This window comes from Rutidosis leptorrhynchoides, chromosome 1, assembly GCF_046630445.1.
Source record: "Rutidosis leptorrhynchoides isolate AG116_Rl617_1_P2 chromosome 1, CSIRO_AGI_Rlap_v1, whole genome shotgun sequence".
Classification (NCBI taxonomy): domain Eukaryota; kingdom Viridiplantae; phylum Streptophyta; class Magnoliopsida; order Asterales; family Asteraceae; genus Rutidosis; species Rutidosis leptorrhynchoides.
Window position 1 is genome coordinate 188,306,998 of NC_092333.1, and position 19,065 is coordinate 188,326,062.

General features: G+C 37.4%; 1 non-coding gene across 1 annotated transcript; it reads left to right on the plus strand.

Annotated features, from left to right (window-relative positions):
- Positions 1 to 3,603: 3,603 nt before the first annotated feature.
- LOC139887220 (small nucleolar RNA R71) lies at positions 3,604 to 3,710 on the plus strand. Its single transcript, XR_011773059.1, has one exon. It is a non-coding gene; the product is annotated as a small nucleolar RNA R71 (small nucleolar RNA).
- The last annotated feature ends 15,355 nt before the right edge of the window (positions 3,711 to 19,065 follow it).

Below are 19,065 nucleotides of genomic sequence, written 5' to 3' on the forward strand. Positions count from 1 at the left end.
TTCACAAAATGACACGAAACCTCTCACGCTCACTCAATACAATTTCCGGTGATTTCACAGTTCACGCTTTTTAACATTCTCTATGTTATAGAAACCATAGACATAGAAATCCTACACATATAAGGAATTCTATAATGCACACAACTAATAAATGGTGGTAGCCAGGTGGAGTTTTAAAATTCTTAGGATAGGGTGATGCAGATACGGGCCAGCTGGGCTGTTTGGAAAGTGGGCTACAGATGGGGCCTCTCACTTTGAATGTTTATTTCTAAGACTTGGATGTGGACCGATTTAATTGAGATGGGAATTGAAGACTTAACAGCTCGTGGGAATACCAAGTGTTAAAGCTTTTTATTATCATTAAATAAGAGAGTTGTTTCAAATTCCAAGTTTATGTTTATAGCTTATCTTCTTTTAAAATATCTATATATATTCTTGTAAGCTGTTAGAATGGCAGCACTTTTGTTTTTGAAGTTATCATGAAATAAAGATTGGACCGTGAAGGTTTCATCAACATTAAACCGAGAAGGTTTAACACTCTATCTTTCGTTATTTGTTTAGCCTCGATCATATACTAGTCGTATAACTGAGAAGGTTGTACATTATTTGGTATCAGATTCCAGGCATGGCTGAACATAATTCTCGCAGTGGTTTTGGACGAGGTGGCAATCGATATCAAGACCCGTATGCTAAAATCGAATGATTGCAAAGAAGAATTAATGAACTTGAATTCAACCGTGATCATGATTTTGAGGCAAGTAATTCAGCGCGCTCTAGTGATTAGTCTAACATGACAAATCCTTTCGCTGATGGGTTACGTGGATTCCAAAGGGGTCATCGAGAAGATCCCCTACGTAATATCGGGATGAAAGTAGAGATCCCAGAGTTCACTGGTGCACCACACCCTGATGATTTTCTTTACTGGTTATGCACGGTGGAACGCGTGTTTGATATCAAGGATATTCCCGAAAAGTTAAAAGTGAAGCTGGTTGCTCTTAAACTCCGAAAGCACGCTTCACTTTGGTGGGACTATGTTAAGCGACAACGAGCTCTTGCTCGCAAATCCAAAATTGAAACATGGGACAAGATGAAAAAGTTGATGCGGGACAAATTCTTACCTAAAAACCACCGACAAGATGCTTTTATCGAGTATCATAACTTTAACAACAATCCATGGGTGTTAAGGAATTCATTCATGAGTTTGATAAACTTCGAATGCCATGTGCTATTGATGAACCAGAGGAGCAAACTATAGCATGATTTTTGGGCAATCTTAAACCCGAAATCGCAGATGTGGTGACCTTGCAACCTTACTGGACCTACACTGATGTTTGTCGCCTTGCTTTAAAAGTCGAACAACAAGTCAACCGTAGGCAGATTCAAACACCATTCGTGCATACCTCAGCTACTCTAAAACCTCCTGTTGTATCGAATGAAAAACCAACGCTGGATAAGCAAGCATCAACACCACAAGTCACACCTACTAGCAAGCCTCCAACCAGTTACAAGTGTCAGGGAAAGGGACATTACGCACGTGAATGTCCAAATAAACGTTCCATTACAGTGTGGGATGATGTACACGAACCACAATTCAATCAGGAAGCTGAATTGGTGCATTCAGACCCTGGTGAGCAGGAAGAAGTTAGATATGCGGATCAAGGAGAGGCGCTTTTTATTCGCCGTGCCCTTAGCAATTCTATTGATCAACAGGTTACCGAACATTCATGGCTACGAAATGATATTTTCCGTACCAAAGTTACTACGAAAGGGAAGGTTTGTACCATGATTATCGATGGCGGAAGCTGTGAAAATGCAGTTTCTAAAGACATGGTTGACAAGCTAGAACTCCAGACCGAAGATCACCCTCGTCCCTACCAGCTCACTTGGCTCAAGCGTGGTAACTTCGTGAAGGTTAGCAAGCATTGTTTGGTTAAATTCTCCATTGGTAAACAATATTATGATGAGGTGTCGTGTGAAGTAATTCCCATGGACGCTTGCCATTTATTGTTGGGGCGACCATGGCAATTTGACCGAAAAACAACACACGATGGCTATCGAAATACGTACTCTTTTAACAAAGATGGGGTTAATATTGTTTTGGCACCACTCGATACCTGAAAGACAGAGCTGAACGATTCAACATTGCTCCTCAATCACACTGCTTTCCAGCTCCCCACAAAATCCAGTTCACTAACCTTTGCACATGTCATTGAAGAAATTAATGACAACAGTTCACACAACCCACAACAGGTACTCCCATTATTACCCGAATTTTGTGATGTGTTACCAGATGACATTCCACCAGGATTACCACCAAAGCACGAAATACAAGATTGCGTTCCACCCCTGGACATGTTACCATATCCTACTAATTGCATAGGTCCCACTGATGGGGTTGTTCGAGCAGGTGAAATCAGGTCCCTACACAAGCAGGTACATGGTCGTGTTGAAGCTCAATATGCTGGGTACAAACAGCGGGTTGATAAGCGGTGAAAGCAAGTTGTATATCAGGAAGGTGACCTTGTTTGGATACATTTGAGGAAGGAAAGGTTCCCTGGGGGTCGTTATGGTAAGCTTAACCCGCGTACCGATGGTCCGTTTCGAGTGTTGAAACGCATCAATGGCAATGCCTATAAAATTGATCTTCAGGGTCACTACAACGTTTCCGCTAACTTTCATGTGGTAGACCTCTCTCCATACGTTCATGACATCGAAGACTTTGACTCGAGGTCGAGTCTCTCCAAAGGGGGAGGGGATGATGCAGATACGGGCCAGCTGGGCTATTTGGAAAGTGGGCTGCAGATGGGGCCTCTCACTTTGAATGTTTATTTCTAAGACTTGGATGTGGACCGATTTAATTGAGATGGGAATTGAAGACTTAACAGCTCGTGGGAATACCAAGTGTTGAAGCTTTTTATTATCATTAAATAAGAGAGTTGTTTCAAATTCCAAGTTTATGTTTATAACTTATCTTCTTTTAAAATATCTATATATATTCTTGTAAGCTGTTAGAATGGCAGCACTTTTGTTTTTGAAGTTATCATGAAATAAAGATTGGACCGTGAAGGTTTCATCAACATTAAACCGAGAAGGTTTAACACTCTATCTTTCGTTATCTGTTTAGCCTCGATCATATACTAGTCGTATAACTGAGAAGGTTGTACATTATAGGGAGTCTCATAGTTATTTTGATTTTTGAAGTACGAATTCCCTCCTTGGAATTGATTAACATAAGATGCATTCTCCAACTGATCTATACTAGCAGCACAATCTTTCGTTAGATGGGGACCATTACACTTTTCACAACCAACTTTTATCGCATGCATTTCTTTAGTTAACATCTCCATTTGTCTTCCTAGATTTCCCAATTGAATATTCATAGATTTCAGCACATCCTCATAATCATATCTAACAACGTTAACAGAACGAGAAATACCCAGATCTTGATGCCACTCATGTGAATGGACAGCAAGCTTCTCGATTAAGGTGTGAGCTTCTTTAACAATCTTGCTCATAAAATTACCTCCAGCTGAGGTATCAATTTCTCTTCTAGTAGCAATATCACAACCCTTATAGAATATGGTAATAGTTTGAAGATTAGCAAGACCATATTGTGGACAAGCCCTAAGAAGTTGCCCATAACAAACCCAAGCATCATATAAGATTTCATTATTCTTTTGTCAGAAATTAGAAATTTCCGTCTGAAGAGTTACGGTCTTGGAAGCAAGAAAGAAACGAGTAAGAAATTTTTCTATCATATCATCCCATGTTGTGATCTCTCCCTCAGGTAGTGAATTCAACCAATCCTTAGCGTTGTCAACCTTAAATAAACCACATTTTCATCAGCCATGGTAATCTTAGATAAGTTGCAGATTATCTTAAATTGTCTTATGTGATCATTCAGATCTTCTTTATCAGTACCTCTGAAAACATTGTCCTCGATTAAATGCATTATTGGACCTCTCACTTCAAAGTTTGTTTCAATCTCTGGTTGGGTAATGGAGAGGCCAAACCCTTGGCGGTTTGCTTTCATCAACGCCTCCATAGAATTATTAGCCATCTTAACTTCTGAATCAAACAGAGACCCTAAACAATTAGAATCGAGAGTAGGAGGTGAATTAGGCATAGTATGATTAATATAAGATGATCCTTCTTTGAAAGTTAAACTCCTAATTAAGGAATCCTTGATTTTATTAGATTTATAAACGAGTTTTTCAGGATTGGACAATTTCCTTTCTAAAACAGGTTTCTTGGATTGGGTCTTCATTTGGTCTAGAAAAATAAGGAAAACATTAAGATCGATTGTTAAGATCATGTAACGACCCAACCCGTAAAACAACGCAAAACTTTTTTTTTTAAATTGGTCAGGCCATGCCTGACAGGCTTGACCCGCGGTGCGGGTAATCCAGCTGCGGCGCGGCTTAACAAAAACTCAGAAGGTCTGAACCATCCAAACCCTCGACATTCATTTCCCCCCTTAGCCCGCGGCGCTCCCTTTAGGGCCGCGGCACGGCTTAACTCATGAGCTGACATTTACTTCGTTTTACATTACATAAGTCCCCAATTTCCACCATATTCATCAAACATCAAGTCAAAAGGCTTCCCGCCACACAACTAAATAAAGTTACATGTTTTTTAGGACTCCAATACAAGTATTTGACCACCGAGCTTCATTCACCCATTTACACCCCAAAATATAAGTTTTGAACGACAAGTTTAAATACCAAACAAAACACGAGCATGGTGTTTGGGGTTAAACTACCCAAACCTAGGTTGAACTTCAAAAGCAATACACTAGCAAAATCATATAGGGAGCCCGCTATTCTAAACAAATACCCTTGCCTTTATCCACACCAGAGCCTAAAAAAGTAAACAACGAGAGGGTAAGCAAAACGCTTAGTGAAGGCAATAATTATACATATACATATATAACCTACTTACTTGCAATCACTTACACAATTACCGCATACACGCTAGCAATAAAATTAGCATACTATCGCAAAGTATAATGCTAAATCTCCGATATCATAGGCTAGCACAACAATTAGCATATAACGCAAAAAATATAATATGCTACACTACCACACATAACCATTGTTAACCAATCGTACAAGGGAATGGTGCTCGCAAAATACTATCGGTGTTCCAAACACCGCGACTATCCCACCCTTCATGACAATGTGGTGTCTTAACACCGCGACTAACCCACATGTCTCTAACTCCAGAGTGGTGTCTTAACACCGCGACTAACCCACTCGTTACGTAAAAATGTAGCGTCTTAACAACGCGACTAACCCACATTTCACACCACACAAATAAATACATTATATACATACACGTATAATTATTCCACTCACCTTAATGCCTTTGGTGAACGGTAACCAAGCTCGCAACCTTCAATGTAACGTACCTATTACATTATGTACATAATCAATCATACAATCAAGTTGTCCAACCAACTCACTCACCATCCTAGTGTTATTTTAACCCTAGTGCAAATGTGACCCATTTGCACCATTAACCCTTACACTAGGTCAAGATTACACCAATTCACTAACATCAATTGATTATGGTCTTAAAACACCTATTAACACAAGGTTAGTGCATTTCTATACTCATTAGACAACTTAGGTCATTCAAAACTCATTTAACCCATTCCAAGGTTAACACCCCCATTTGGGTCATCCACCACCCAAATCACACCCATTTACAAAATCAACAAAGTGTGCTAGTGATTAACTAACCCTTTAAGACCCATAAACACCAATTATCACATTAAAACCCAAGGTTAGTCACTCTTGGGTCCTTATGACCCAATCTTACCCAAAAACCGTCAAATCACCAACAAATGGGTTTTATGTTCACCTTTGACCCAAACCCTAACCCTTAAACAAATCAAGGTAAAGAAAATCAAGTTTAGAATATACCACCACAATCAAAACGTAGCTAGTTACTAGATGAACAACTTTAATAGTCGCGCTTTGGCCTGAATCAAGCTTCTTCCTCCTTGATTTGAGCTTTCTCTTTCTCAAAAGGGTTTTCTCTCTCTAGAATTGAAGTGGAGAGGATAAGGTAGGTGGAAGAGGAGTAAATGGCACTCCTAAAACTGATCTTGAGGCTTTAAATCTGTCCACCACGTGAAAATACCAAAATTTCCCTCCTTTAATTAAATAAAACAAAGGGATCTCCATCAGGCCGCAGCCGCGCCGCGGACCATTTGGCGGCGCCGCGGCCCAAAGCTGAAACCTGAAGCCGCCAGCATATATATATATATATATATATATATATATATATATATATATATATATATATATATATATATATATATATATATATATCTATATGTATGTGTGTGTGTGTGTGTATATATATGTGTGTGTGTGTATGTGTATATATATGTGTATATATATATGTATATATGTGTGTGTGTGTATATATATACATATATATATATATACACACACACACACACACACACACACATATATATATATATATATATGTACAATTTAAAACTCGGGTTTTACAACTCTCCCCCATTTGGATTCCCACGTGAACTCGGAACCCTTTCGATGACTCCATTGGACTTTAAAAGTCCTCACGTCTTTGTTACGCAACATTTTAACCTTTTCATCAAGAATGGCAATCGGTTCCTCGACATATTCTAACTTGTTGTTCAGGGAAATCTCATCCAACGGTATCCACATCGAGTCATCCGCAAGACACTTACGGAGGTGGGAAACATGGAATGTGTTATGGATCCCCGCAATCTCTTCAGGTAACTCTAGTCTATAAGCAACTTCACCAACACGATCCAAAATTTTGAAAGGGCCTATAAATCGAGGAGCTAATTTTCCCCGCTTCCGAAACCGTATAATACCCTTCCATGGCGAAACCTTAAGCATGACCATGTCACCTTCTTGGAACTCAATCGGTCACCTTCGTTTATCGGCATAAGATTTCTGTCTATCTTGCGCCACCTTAAATCGAGCCCGAATCATCTCAATCTTACTATTCGTCTCTAACACCAAATCGGTACTCCCGATTTCCTTTTGTCCCACTTCACCCCAACAAACCGGGGTTCAACACCTTCGCCCATAAAGCATATCATAGGGTGGCATCCCAATACTAGTATGGTAACTATTATTGTAAGAAAATTCCACCAACGGCAAGTGCTCATCCCAACTACCACTGAAATCAATAACACGAGCCCGTAACATATCCTGCAACATTTGATTCATTCTTTCGGATTGAACGTCCGTCTTAGGATGATACGCCGTGCTCATCTTTAATTGTGTACCCATATCTTCATGAAACTTATTCCAAAATCGAGATGTGAAACGAGTATCCCGATCCGAAACAATAGATAAAAGAACCTCATGTCTCGATATCACCTCCTTGATAAATAACTTAGACAAGGTCTCCGACGATGTCGTCTCTCGAATGGGAAGAAACAATGCACTTTTCGTCTACTATAATACCCCGTCAGAATCTACTAACGGCGTATTAACTCTGGTCCCAATGCTTGGATTGACTTCTACATAACAGCAATGTTCTACAGCGGAAGCAACTAACATCTGAGATAAAACATGCAAAACGGATCAACATAAAGTTGTGTGAATCTACAGGTTTGAGTAAATAGTTCTCGTATGTTTCATAAAATAGTTTCCATAAATCGTTTATCGAAAATCATTTCTCAAAATTGTTTATCTGAATAAACCGCTAAGGTTTAATCTCAAAAGTTTGCATATAGCAAATGCTAAGTAATAAACTGCTTGTAAGATGTCAAGTTTCAACTGTGAGTGACATCAAAAAGTTCTTTTCGTTTCATCTATTTGTAGACATTATCATGTCTAGTTTCAAGTTTGTAAACATCATGTTTAAGTAACATTCATCGTAAGTTAGGCCACGAGATTTCTGAAAAGCTTCGTAATAATATACACTTATCATGAGCACTTGATTATAAAGCTTTAACCTTTGCGTGAGCCAAGCACACGTCTTTAGTTTACCCTATACTGGCGATACACCGATCAAGTGTACGAGTAACAACTATATAAGCACCTGTTTAACGTTGCGGTGAGGTTTGTCAAACCTAACAGTACCATCCCTATAAATTCAAGCTTACAAAGTAACTAATATAATCAAGCTAAGGGATTTTTGATCTGAACTCATATGTATATTCTTGGTAAGTTACTCGTGCCTAGTGCGTGAAATAGTTGTAAAAACAGTTTAAGAAATAGTTTCAAAAATAGCATGTATCTCATCCCAAAAATGTTGCTGAAAAAGGGACTGTAGACTCACCTTAGCAAAAGCACTGAAATATCTTAGCAAATTGTACTGTAGTCGAACAATCACGACCGAACAATGTAACCTAGTCAAATAGGTCATCTTAAGTATACACATATAGGTTATAATGTCAACTCATAGTGTACGCAAAATCCTGGTGCTCAGACTGACTCAACGAACAAGTAAAAGTCAACTAATCCAAGCAAGTCAACAAAAGTCAACCCTAAAGTCAACTCAGTCAAAGTGGTCAACTAAAGTCAAACATCTCAGTATTTCATACAAACATAATCAATAAGCCAAACCTAAGTCATATAACATGTTATAGCTCGTAGTTTAGCAAATCGCATTTTCCGCATCTTATAGTATCCTTTAGAAATTTGTACGTCGTAAAGAGATACATCCATAGCACATAGCACATAAATCATATAATTATGATCAACTCCAGATCATAACTAGACTTAAAATTGATTCTAAAAAGTCCAGCCAAAGCCTCATACGATAAATAAAAGTCCAATATCAGAAAGGGTCTATTCATAGTTCATTACAGAAATTTCTGCCCGTGCGTCAGTTTTTAAACATTTTTCATAAAATATAGAAAATAGATTTTAACGAACGGACAATTGGGGTCATCTTAAAACATCTCAAAGTTTTAATGATAAAATAATCAGAAACATTACTTTAGCCAATTTGTACAGTTTTGCAAACCTTTACTGACTCATCAGTTTTTAATCATCAACCGGACACATCACGTAGACAAGCATATATCTCATGGAAAATCACGTTCTCACAAGTTCGAATACAAATGAAACATGTCAAGGAACACTTAAAATAGCATATTCCAGAATATCAAAGTCTCAATCAATTCCTAGTTCACTCTAGAAATTTTTATGTAACTTTGAAAACCGATTCAGCTCACTTTAAGAACCAAATCTTCGTTTTGACATAACGGGAGCATTATATAACCTTTCGACGCAAATCCTAAGTCCAAATTGCATAAATTTTCATAAGGAATACAGTAGTACACTTTTTATAAGCTAAAACACAAAGCATGTGTGACGATCGCTCCAAATCCATATGGACGAACACGTCATTCATCGATTTCATTGCGAGGTATTTGACCTCTATATGATACGTTTTGTAAACATTGCATTCTTTTGAAAAGGCACACCATAAATGAATATTTAAATCAAAGGTTTTCGACATCTGATGATTTTTACATATAGACAATCACCGTAAATAAGTTTACAATAGTACTTCCATTGACAATGCAGTCAAAATAAGATACATGGTGATGATTTGGTGAATCCAACGTTTCCTTGATAAATATGCCATGTAAGACTCCATGCACATAGCTTGTGTAACATATAAGCAAACAGCGGAAGACTTCTAGGAAACCTGAGAATAAACATGCTAACAAGTGTCAACACAAAGGTTGGTGAGTTCATAGTTTTAATGTTTCGTATAATCTGTATATAAAGGTGGATCACAAGATTTCAGTTGTTTCATCCAGAAACGTTTATCAAAATATTCTACAAGATTGAGCACCCTGGTAACTAAACTTTAACATATATATAATTTGTACCCTTTGTATAATCATCTTACTAATACACGCAAACCAACATGCACGCTTCTCAAATAGCATACGTCCGTTAAAAGGCTAGTGCTCTAGCTCGGACGGGGATGTCAAGCCCTATGGATCCATATACTACTATTCGCGCCCACCAGTTCTTATAACTGGCAGTTAACAGTTACCAAAGCTAAGGGATTTTCGGTTCAAACTCAGTGTAAAATTTAGTATGTACTTGTATCCATTGCGTTTAAAATAAAGTGCATGTATTCTCAGCCCAGAAATATATATTGCAAAAGCAATTAAAAATGGATCAATGAAACTCACACTTTATAATTATTGTAAAACAGTTATTAAAGCATTTGCATGTATTCTCAGCCCAAAAATGTAAAGGGTAAAAGGGATCATATGAAACTCACCTTATCAGCATATAAAGTCGTTCATCGTAATGTGATCGAAACTCAGAGTATCGAATAACCATAGATCTCAACGTATCAATATTGAGATTTAATATTGTAGAAAAGTACGTAGATGTAACGGAGATGATAAATACTAGGTTTGATTCACAAATATACCCCCGAACATTACCCATAACCTCCTTGGCAATAACCCATAATTTCCTTAACTCTAGCTTGCTCGTAAACTTGTTTTGAAATCGTTTGGACATAACCTCGTCGTAGTATTTTATGTATAATACTAATAATATTACTAATAAAAATAATAAGATTAATAATAATAATATTAATCTTAATAATATATATATATATATATATATATATATATATATATATATATATATATATATATATATATATATATATATATATATATATATATATATATATATATATATATATATATATATATATATATTTGAGAGACAAAGATATTTTGAGAAAAAAAAAGTAAATATATTCGAACAAAACTTGCGAGCTTTATAGACCTGGCCTGATTTCCACTGCCATGCGATCGCATGGCTGGGCAGTGTAATTCCCATGCGATCGCATGGGAAACTTTTCCAGCTCACAATGTTTTGGCAACTAGCTCGTCGATATATTTTTATAATATATATAATATATAATTTAAATTAATTAATTATATATTATATTTTATTCTCGTGCATAGTTGATTTGTAATTTTTGTTTCGATAAGTCGTACGTCGTCACTCGACTTATGTCCCGATTCCGGTTTTTCGAATGTCCCTTCGTACGCTGAGAAAACTTGTACATTACATTTTGGGACACGTACCTTAGTCAAAATATAGCCTTAAATTATCCCTAAATTATATCACTCAAAATATAACTTATACATTTGAGTGTTTTGGTCATTTATATCTATAAATCATCGTCTCGCTATTTATTAAAATACATTTTAAAATAGTGTTTTACTGTAGCAAAGTTACTGTAGCAAGTCATTTTTTACTGTAGCAATTCACTGTAGCAAATAGTGATTTTCGAAAACACTGTAGCATTTTGGGTACTGTAACAATTTGAAAATACTGTAGCAAATTAGTGTTTTACTGGTTCATCTTAAATGCTTTAGTTAACTTATCTAAATATCAATCGAATCAATAAACGAATGTTACTATCGTTTACTAAATAACTTGAAATTATATATATGTATATATCTTTTTAATATACATAAATCAGTTTTTAAATACACATTGGAAGTTATTTATAAATAAATTTTAATAATAAATATTTCAACTTATCATATATATTCAAATAGATATTTAAACCAATAAGTTTAATGTACGGTATCAAACAATTAATACATTGTTATCTTTTCAAGTTATAGTATATATGTATCTATTTACATATAATTGTTCGCGAATCGTCGAAAACAACCGAAAGGTATTTGAATATATGAAAGTAGTTCAAAAATTTTTAGATTTAGTTTTACAGACTTTGCTTATCGTGTCAGAAATGTTAATCATACAAAGATTAAGTTTAAATTTGATCAGAAATTTTCGGGTCATCACAGTATGCAACTTAGAAAATTCGGATATCATGCAAACCCTAACGAAACTTCGATTAATCATATATTGAGCATACGATAACGAAATAATGCAAAATCAAAGTCCAAACTCAATAGTTTTTCGATCTCTATCCATCTAGATAATCATACAAGATCAGTTCATAAGTCAATTTTATCAGATCTTTAAAATACAAATTCGTTTTTCATGCAAACAACGTCATTCGAGCAATTAAACGATAAACGATAACACAAGACACCATTAATTGAGCACTAGACTTGATTACACTATGTAATTGAACAAAAATCAGATCTAAAATAATTAGGGTTAGTTTTTATACCTTAAAACACAAATCGCAAGTATAATCGCGTAGAGGAGAACGAGAGGAACATGATTATGTAAACGATTAAACAAACGAGCAAGCAATTGATGGAGATTGAAGGAGATGAAGATGTCGACTTATTTTTTGGGGTTTGGGACTGCTCCAATTCGTGATTTAGATGGGGGAGTATAATCATGTTTTAATTTTTAGGTATTAGTATACTAGGTTTAGCTATTTAAGGAATATAATCAACAAGTTGCCAAATTTAATTAAGGGGTGCCCATATTTGGTAAATTTCGGCCAAGAGAGCCCAAATGGGAGTTCATGGACTCAAAAATTATGCTAGATGACTTTCTATGGGATCTCATTAAGATCCTTTAAGTGTCGTTAGCCGAAAACGCAAACTGGATCGATAAACATTAATTTCTCGCATTCTTAACCTATACAAATTTTAATAAATTGAAAGTATGTTTAAAACATAATAATTACATAAAATAATTATTAAAAGTGAAATACCATTCGTTTCGTTATTTTCTTGTATGCGCGTGGTCCGTTTCGTGTGCCGTTAACCATACCGGGTCTCCGGAACGTTAACTAGTCGTTGAAACGAATTCACCGGATTTAATTCATTAAATAAATAATAAATTAAATTAGTTTTTCTTAAAGTCAATAATTATCGAAAATAATTATTGTGTCGTTTTTTAGAGTTCCGTAAACTGAAAAGCTTTATAGATGATAAACCTAATCGTAACGTTTCTAGTTATTTCGCTACCCGAAATAAGTCCGTAAATTAATATAACATATTAATTCAAACATTCATCTAATAAGTATGTATTTAAGTCAATTAAACACACAAATCTGAGTAATCACCGTTAAATACTTAACGGACAATTAACGATAGTACACGGAAAAAGTCGGGTTGTTACATCTACCGATCAACTATCACCCAAATTGTATCAAATTGAGTTCTCACCATCTTTGGTAACTTTGTAATGAAATCCATGGTAATGTGCTCTCATTTCCATTTCAGGATTTCCAACGGTTGTAACATACCATACGGCTTTTGGTGTTCGGCCTTTACTTGCAAACACGTAACGCATTGCTCAACATACTTAACCACGTCATGTTTCATCCCGGGCCACCAATACTCCTTCTTCAAATCAAGATACATTTTCGTCGCACCTGGATGAATGGAATACTTCGACTTATGTGCTTCATCAAGTAGCATTTGTCGATAATTGCCCATCCTAGGTACCCACACTCGTCCTTGAAAGGATAACAAACCATGTGGGCCTAAGGTAATAGACTCTGTTTGCCCCATGATTCGTTCTTCACGCTTCTTGTTAACAAAAGCTTCAATTTGAATCTCATCGAGCTTTATAAGAAAATCGTTAGTAATAGTCATGCGTAACGTTCTTACTCGTATTGCCGGATGTTGACTCTTTCGACTCAACGCATCCGCAACCACGTTCGCCTTACCTGGATGGTAAAGTATCTCACAATCATAATCTTTTACCACATCGATCCACCTACGTTGTTCATAATTCAAATCTTGTTGGTCAAAGAGATGATTCAAACTCTTGTGGTCCGAATAAATCGTACACTTGACACCGTACAAGTAGTGGGGCCAAATTTTCAATGCATGCACCACCGCCGCCAATTCAAGATCATGAGTTGGATATCTCTTTTCGTGTTCCTTTAGTTGTCGAGAGGCATAAGCGATAACTTTACCCCGTTGCATTAGAACACACCCGAGCCCATTTAATGAGGCATCACAATAAACCGTCATATCTTATATACATTCCGGTAACACCAAAACCAGAGATTGACACAACTTCTCTTTCAATAATTAGAAAGCAATTTCTTGCTCGTTTTCCCAATTAAATCTCGCGTACTTCCTTGTCAACTTCATTAATGGAGAAGCGATTTTTGAGAAGTCTTGGATAAACCGACGATAATAACCGGCCAATCCAGAAAAACTTCAAATTTAGTAGGTGTAGTCGGTTGTCCCCAACTCTTCACCGTCTCTATCTTCCCCGGATCTACTTTAATGCCTTCTTTGTTCATAATATGGCCAAGGAATTGCACTTTCCTTAGCCAAAGTTCACACTTGGAGAATTTAGCATACAATTTCTCCTTCCGTAACGTCTTCAACACTTCGCGTAAATGGAGTTCATGTTCCTTCATACTCTTAGAATAGACAAGTATGTCGTCAATGAACACAATTACCGACTTGTCCAACATAGGTTGGCACACTCGGTTCATAAGATCCATGAATTCTACCGGTGCATTCGTAAGATCGAAAGGCATAACTACGAATTCAAAATGCCCGTAACGAGTTCGAAAGGCCATTTTCTCAATATCTTCGTCACGGACCCGCATTTGGTGATAGCTGGACCGTAAGTCAATTTTAGAAAAGTAAGTCGCGCCTTGGAGTTGTTCAAACAAATCATCAATCCGACGCAATGGATAACAATTCTTGATAGTCACTTTGTTCAACTCCCTATAATCGATGCACATCCGCATACTACCATCCTTGAATAAAATCATAGCGCCCCATGGCGAAGCACTCGGTCGGATGAAACCCTTTTCAAGCAACTCTTTGGTTTGATTCAACAACTCTTGCATTTCCGTTGGTGCTAAACGGTAAGGAGTTTTAGCAATGGGAGTAGCCCCCGGAACCAACTCAATGCAAAATTCAACTTGTCTTTCCGCTGGAACACCCGGTAACTCATCCGGAAAAACATCTTCGAATTCATTAACCACTGGAATTTCATGAATGGATGGTAGCTCTTCGCGAGTATCAACCATATAGGCAAGAAAAGTCATGCCACCACCACTAGGGAAACGGCGTACCCGCGCATAAGTGCATAACGGTACGAGTCTTCTTCTCTTATTGCCATGAATAATTAACTCTTCCCCACTTGGGGTCTTTACAAGAATGAACTTTTCCTAGCATGCAATACTGCTCTATAACGATTGAGCCAATCCATACCAACAACGATATCAAACTCACCCAAAGTCATCGGGATGAGATCGATTTTAAAGGTTTCGGCACCAAACACAACATTTCAATCTTTACACACGTTAACCCCTAGCACCATCTTACCATCTGCTATTTCAACTTCTACCTGATGACTCAACTTAGCTAGCGATTTATCAAGCTTAGGTACAAATCTTGGAGACACAAACGATAAATTAGCACCGCTATCAAATAGTATCCTTGCCGGATTAGAGTTAACCATGAAAGTACCTGAGATGACTTCATTGGATTTTTTGGCTTCATTATTAGTCATCAAGTAGTTTCGTCCTCTAGCCGTACCTGCCGCTTTCTCTAGCTTCTGGACTTGATCGGTACGCAAATCGGGGCACTTCGATTTTCGGTGTCCCTCTTTTTGACAATAGAAACAAGTGAGTTTTGTTGTTGAGGATGGTTTCAGGCAATCCCGAGCCATATGACCCTTTTGCCCACAATTGTGGCACAAAAAAAGGAAAACCTCCGGAAACACTCTTCTTCACACTATTAACACTTTCGGAACCCTTCTTGTTCTTTTTGTTTGAAAAGTTCGAATGGCTTGAACCTTCAAATTTTCTCTTAGAGAGAGAGAAATCACTTCTTTTCGGGACCTCCGGTTCGAAACGCGAGCCAACTCAAACAACTCTTCAAAAGACTTAGCCATTCCCCGACTAATCTTACCTTTCAATTCATCCCTCAAGGTACGATAGAAATCTTGCATCAACATTTGATCATCACCAACATACTTCGGATAAAAACGAGACTTTGACAAGAAGGTAGACTTGAGGGTGACCAAGTCCATTGAACCTTGTCGCAAACTGTGCAACTCGTCCCGGATTCTATTAAGGTCGGCTTGAGTTCAGTATTCCTTAAAGAATTCCTTTCTAAACTCTTCCCATGACAAGCTCATACATTGCTCTTCACCGTACACTTGAATTTTACCATCCCACCACAACTTAGCCTCTTCACGCAACATACTAGAACCATATCTCGTTTTCTTCTCGAGAGGGCATTCGTCGGTACGAAAATCCCCCTCGATGCTGGAGATCCAACATGTACTTTTCAACGGATCTCTCACCCTATTAAACATAGGAGGTTGAGCATCCTTGAAGTTCTTATAATGGAAGTCTCGCCTTCCATGTCCACCATTACCGTCACCCCCTTCACCATGATGATTAATGTTTCTAGCCTCGAATGCCTCTTCGATCACGGCATTCATTCGTTCATTGATTAACTCGGTTATTTGCTCATCAAACGACTCTTGGAAGACATTTTTGACATCCGTGAGAAATCCCGCTTTTTGACTTTTAAAGATGGCGTCAACCTTAGCCGTGAAGTCGGAGTCTTCGCTCGTACCTCCGTTATCAGTATCGTGCCCGTTTCTCATCTTCATTCTATAAAACGGAATAGGTTAAACAACGAAACAAATGGAGTGACACACGTATACCAAACTGCCCCATCTTGCTCAACACTCATCGTACATTGCTTGTTTAACACGATTTGCAACCGTAACAATGGTAGCTAGTCATTGTTACGCGAGCACATTGCTTCAACTTGCTAGTACAACGTCTATCTCGCTTGATGATTGCAAACACAAAGCAAAATAATTATCATTAAGTTAGTTCACCTAAACCTAAGCACTAACCAAAACCCGGTCCGACCCGTCTCCTACAAGTCCCGCATAAAACGCATACTAAATTAAAATCTAAGTCTAGGCACCTATCTCAAATCGCCTAAATCCCTTAGACCATGCTCTGATACCACTTGTAATGACCTAACCCGTAAAACAAAGCAAATTTTTTTTTTTTAAATTGGTCAGGTCATGCCTGACAGGCTTAACCCGCGGCGCGGGTAATCCAGCCGCGGCGCGGCTTAACAAAAACTCTGAAGGTCTAAACCATCCAAAACCTTGACATTCATTTCCCCCTTAGCCCGCGGCGCGCCCTTTAGTGCCGCGGTGCGGCTTAACTCGTGAGATGACATTTACTTCGTTTGACATTACATAAGTCCCCAATTTCCACCATATTCAACAAACATCAAGTTAAAAAGCTTCCCGCCACACAACTAAATAAAGTTACATGTTTTTTAGGACTCTAATACAAGTATTTGACCACCGAGCATCATTCACCCATTTACACCCTAAAATATAAGTTTCGACCGACACGTTTAAATACCAAACAAAACACGAGCATGGTGTTTGGGGTTAAACTACCCAAACCTAGGTCGAACTTCAAAAGCAATACACTAGTGAAATCATATAGGGAGCCCGGTAGTCCAAACGAATTCCATTGCCTTTATCCATGTCGGAGCCTAAAAAGGTAAACAACGAGAGGTTAAGCAAAATACTTAGTGAATGCAATAATTGTACATATACATATATAACCTACTTACTTGCAATCACTTACACAATTACCGCATACACGCTAGCAGTAAAATTATCATACCATCGCAAAGTATAACGCTAAATCTCCGATATCATAGGCTAGCACAACAATTAGCATATAACCCGAACAATATAATATGCTACACTACAACACATAACCATGGTTAACCAATCATACAAGGGAATGGTGCTCATGAAAGACTATCGGTGTTCACAACATCCATTAGTGTACTTAACATCGCATATCACTAATCCCCGGGTGGTGTCTTAACACCGCGACTATCCCACCCTTCATGACAATGTGGTGTCTTAAAACCGCGACTAACCCACATGTCTCTAACTCCGGAATGGTGTCTTAACACCGCAACTAACCCACTAGTTACGTAAAAATGTGGTGTCTTAACAACGCGACTAACCCACATTTCACACCACACAAATAAATACATTATATACATACACATATAATTATTCCACTCACCTTACCGCCTTTGGTGAACAGTAACCAAGCTCGCAACATTCAATGTAACGTACCTATTATATTATGCACATAATCAATCATACAATCAAGTTGGCCAACCAACTCACTCACCATCCTAGTGTCATTTTGACCCTTAGTGCAAATGTGACCCATTTGCACCATTAACCCTTACACTAGGTCAAGATTACACCAATTCACTAACATCAATCGATTATGGTCTTAAAACACCTATTAACACAAGGTTAGTGCATTTTCATACTCATTAGACAAATTAGTTCATTCAAAACTCATTTGACTCATTCCAAGGTCAACACCCCCATTTGGGTCATCCATGTAAAGACCTGTCCTAATCCATAAGAACGAATACCATAACATATGATTATATCGCGAGGTATTTGACCTCTAAATGATACATTTTACAAACATTGCATTCGTTTTTAAAAGACAAACTTTCATTTCATCGAAAGTTAACAGGCATGCATACCATTTCATATTATATCAAACTATCAATAACTTAATAATAATCTTGTTGAACTCAATGACTCGAATACAACGTCTTTTGAAATATGCCATGAATGACTCCAAGTAATATCTCTAAAATGAGCAAATGCACAGCGGAAGATTTCATTCAAACCTGAGAATAAACATGCTTTAAAGTGTCAACCAAAAGGTTGGTGAGTTCATTAGTTTATCATAAACAATCATTTACAAATATGTAATAGACCATAAGATTTCCTTTATTCAATAATCATACACTCGCAAGTGTTTAAAAAATCATTCATATGGATTGAACACCTGGTAACCGACGTTAACATAATGCATATAGAATATCTCCAAAACAAAAATCCATCTGTATTAATAACTCGAAGTACTAAAGCATACCATTTTCCAGTATGGGGGGAGTTAGTGCCCGTAGATCTACCTTTAGGATTCGCGTTAATTAGGGTGTCTGTTCCCTAATTCTTAGGCTACCAAGCTAAAAGGTGTGATATTCGATTCGATAATCCAACCATAGAATGTAGTTTCGATTATTTGTGT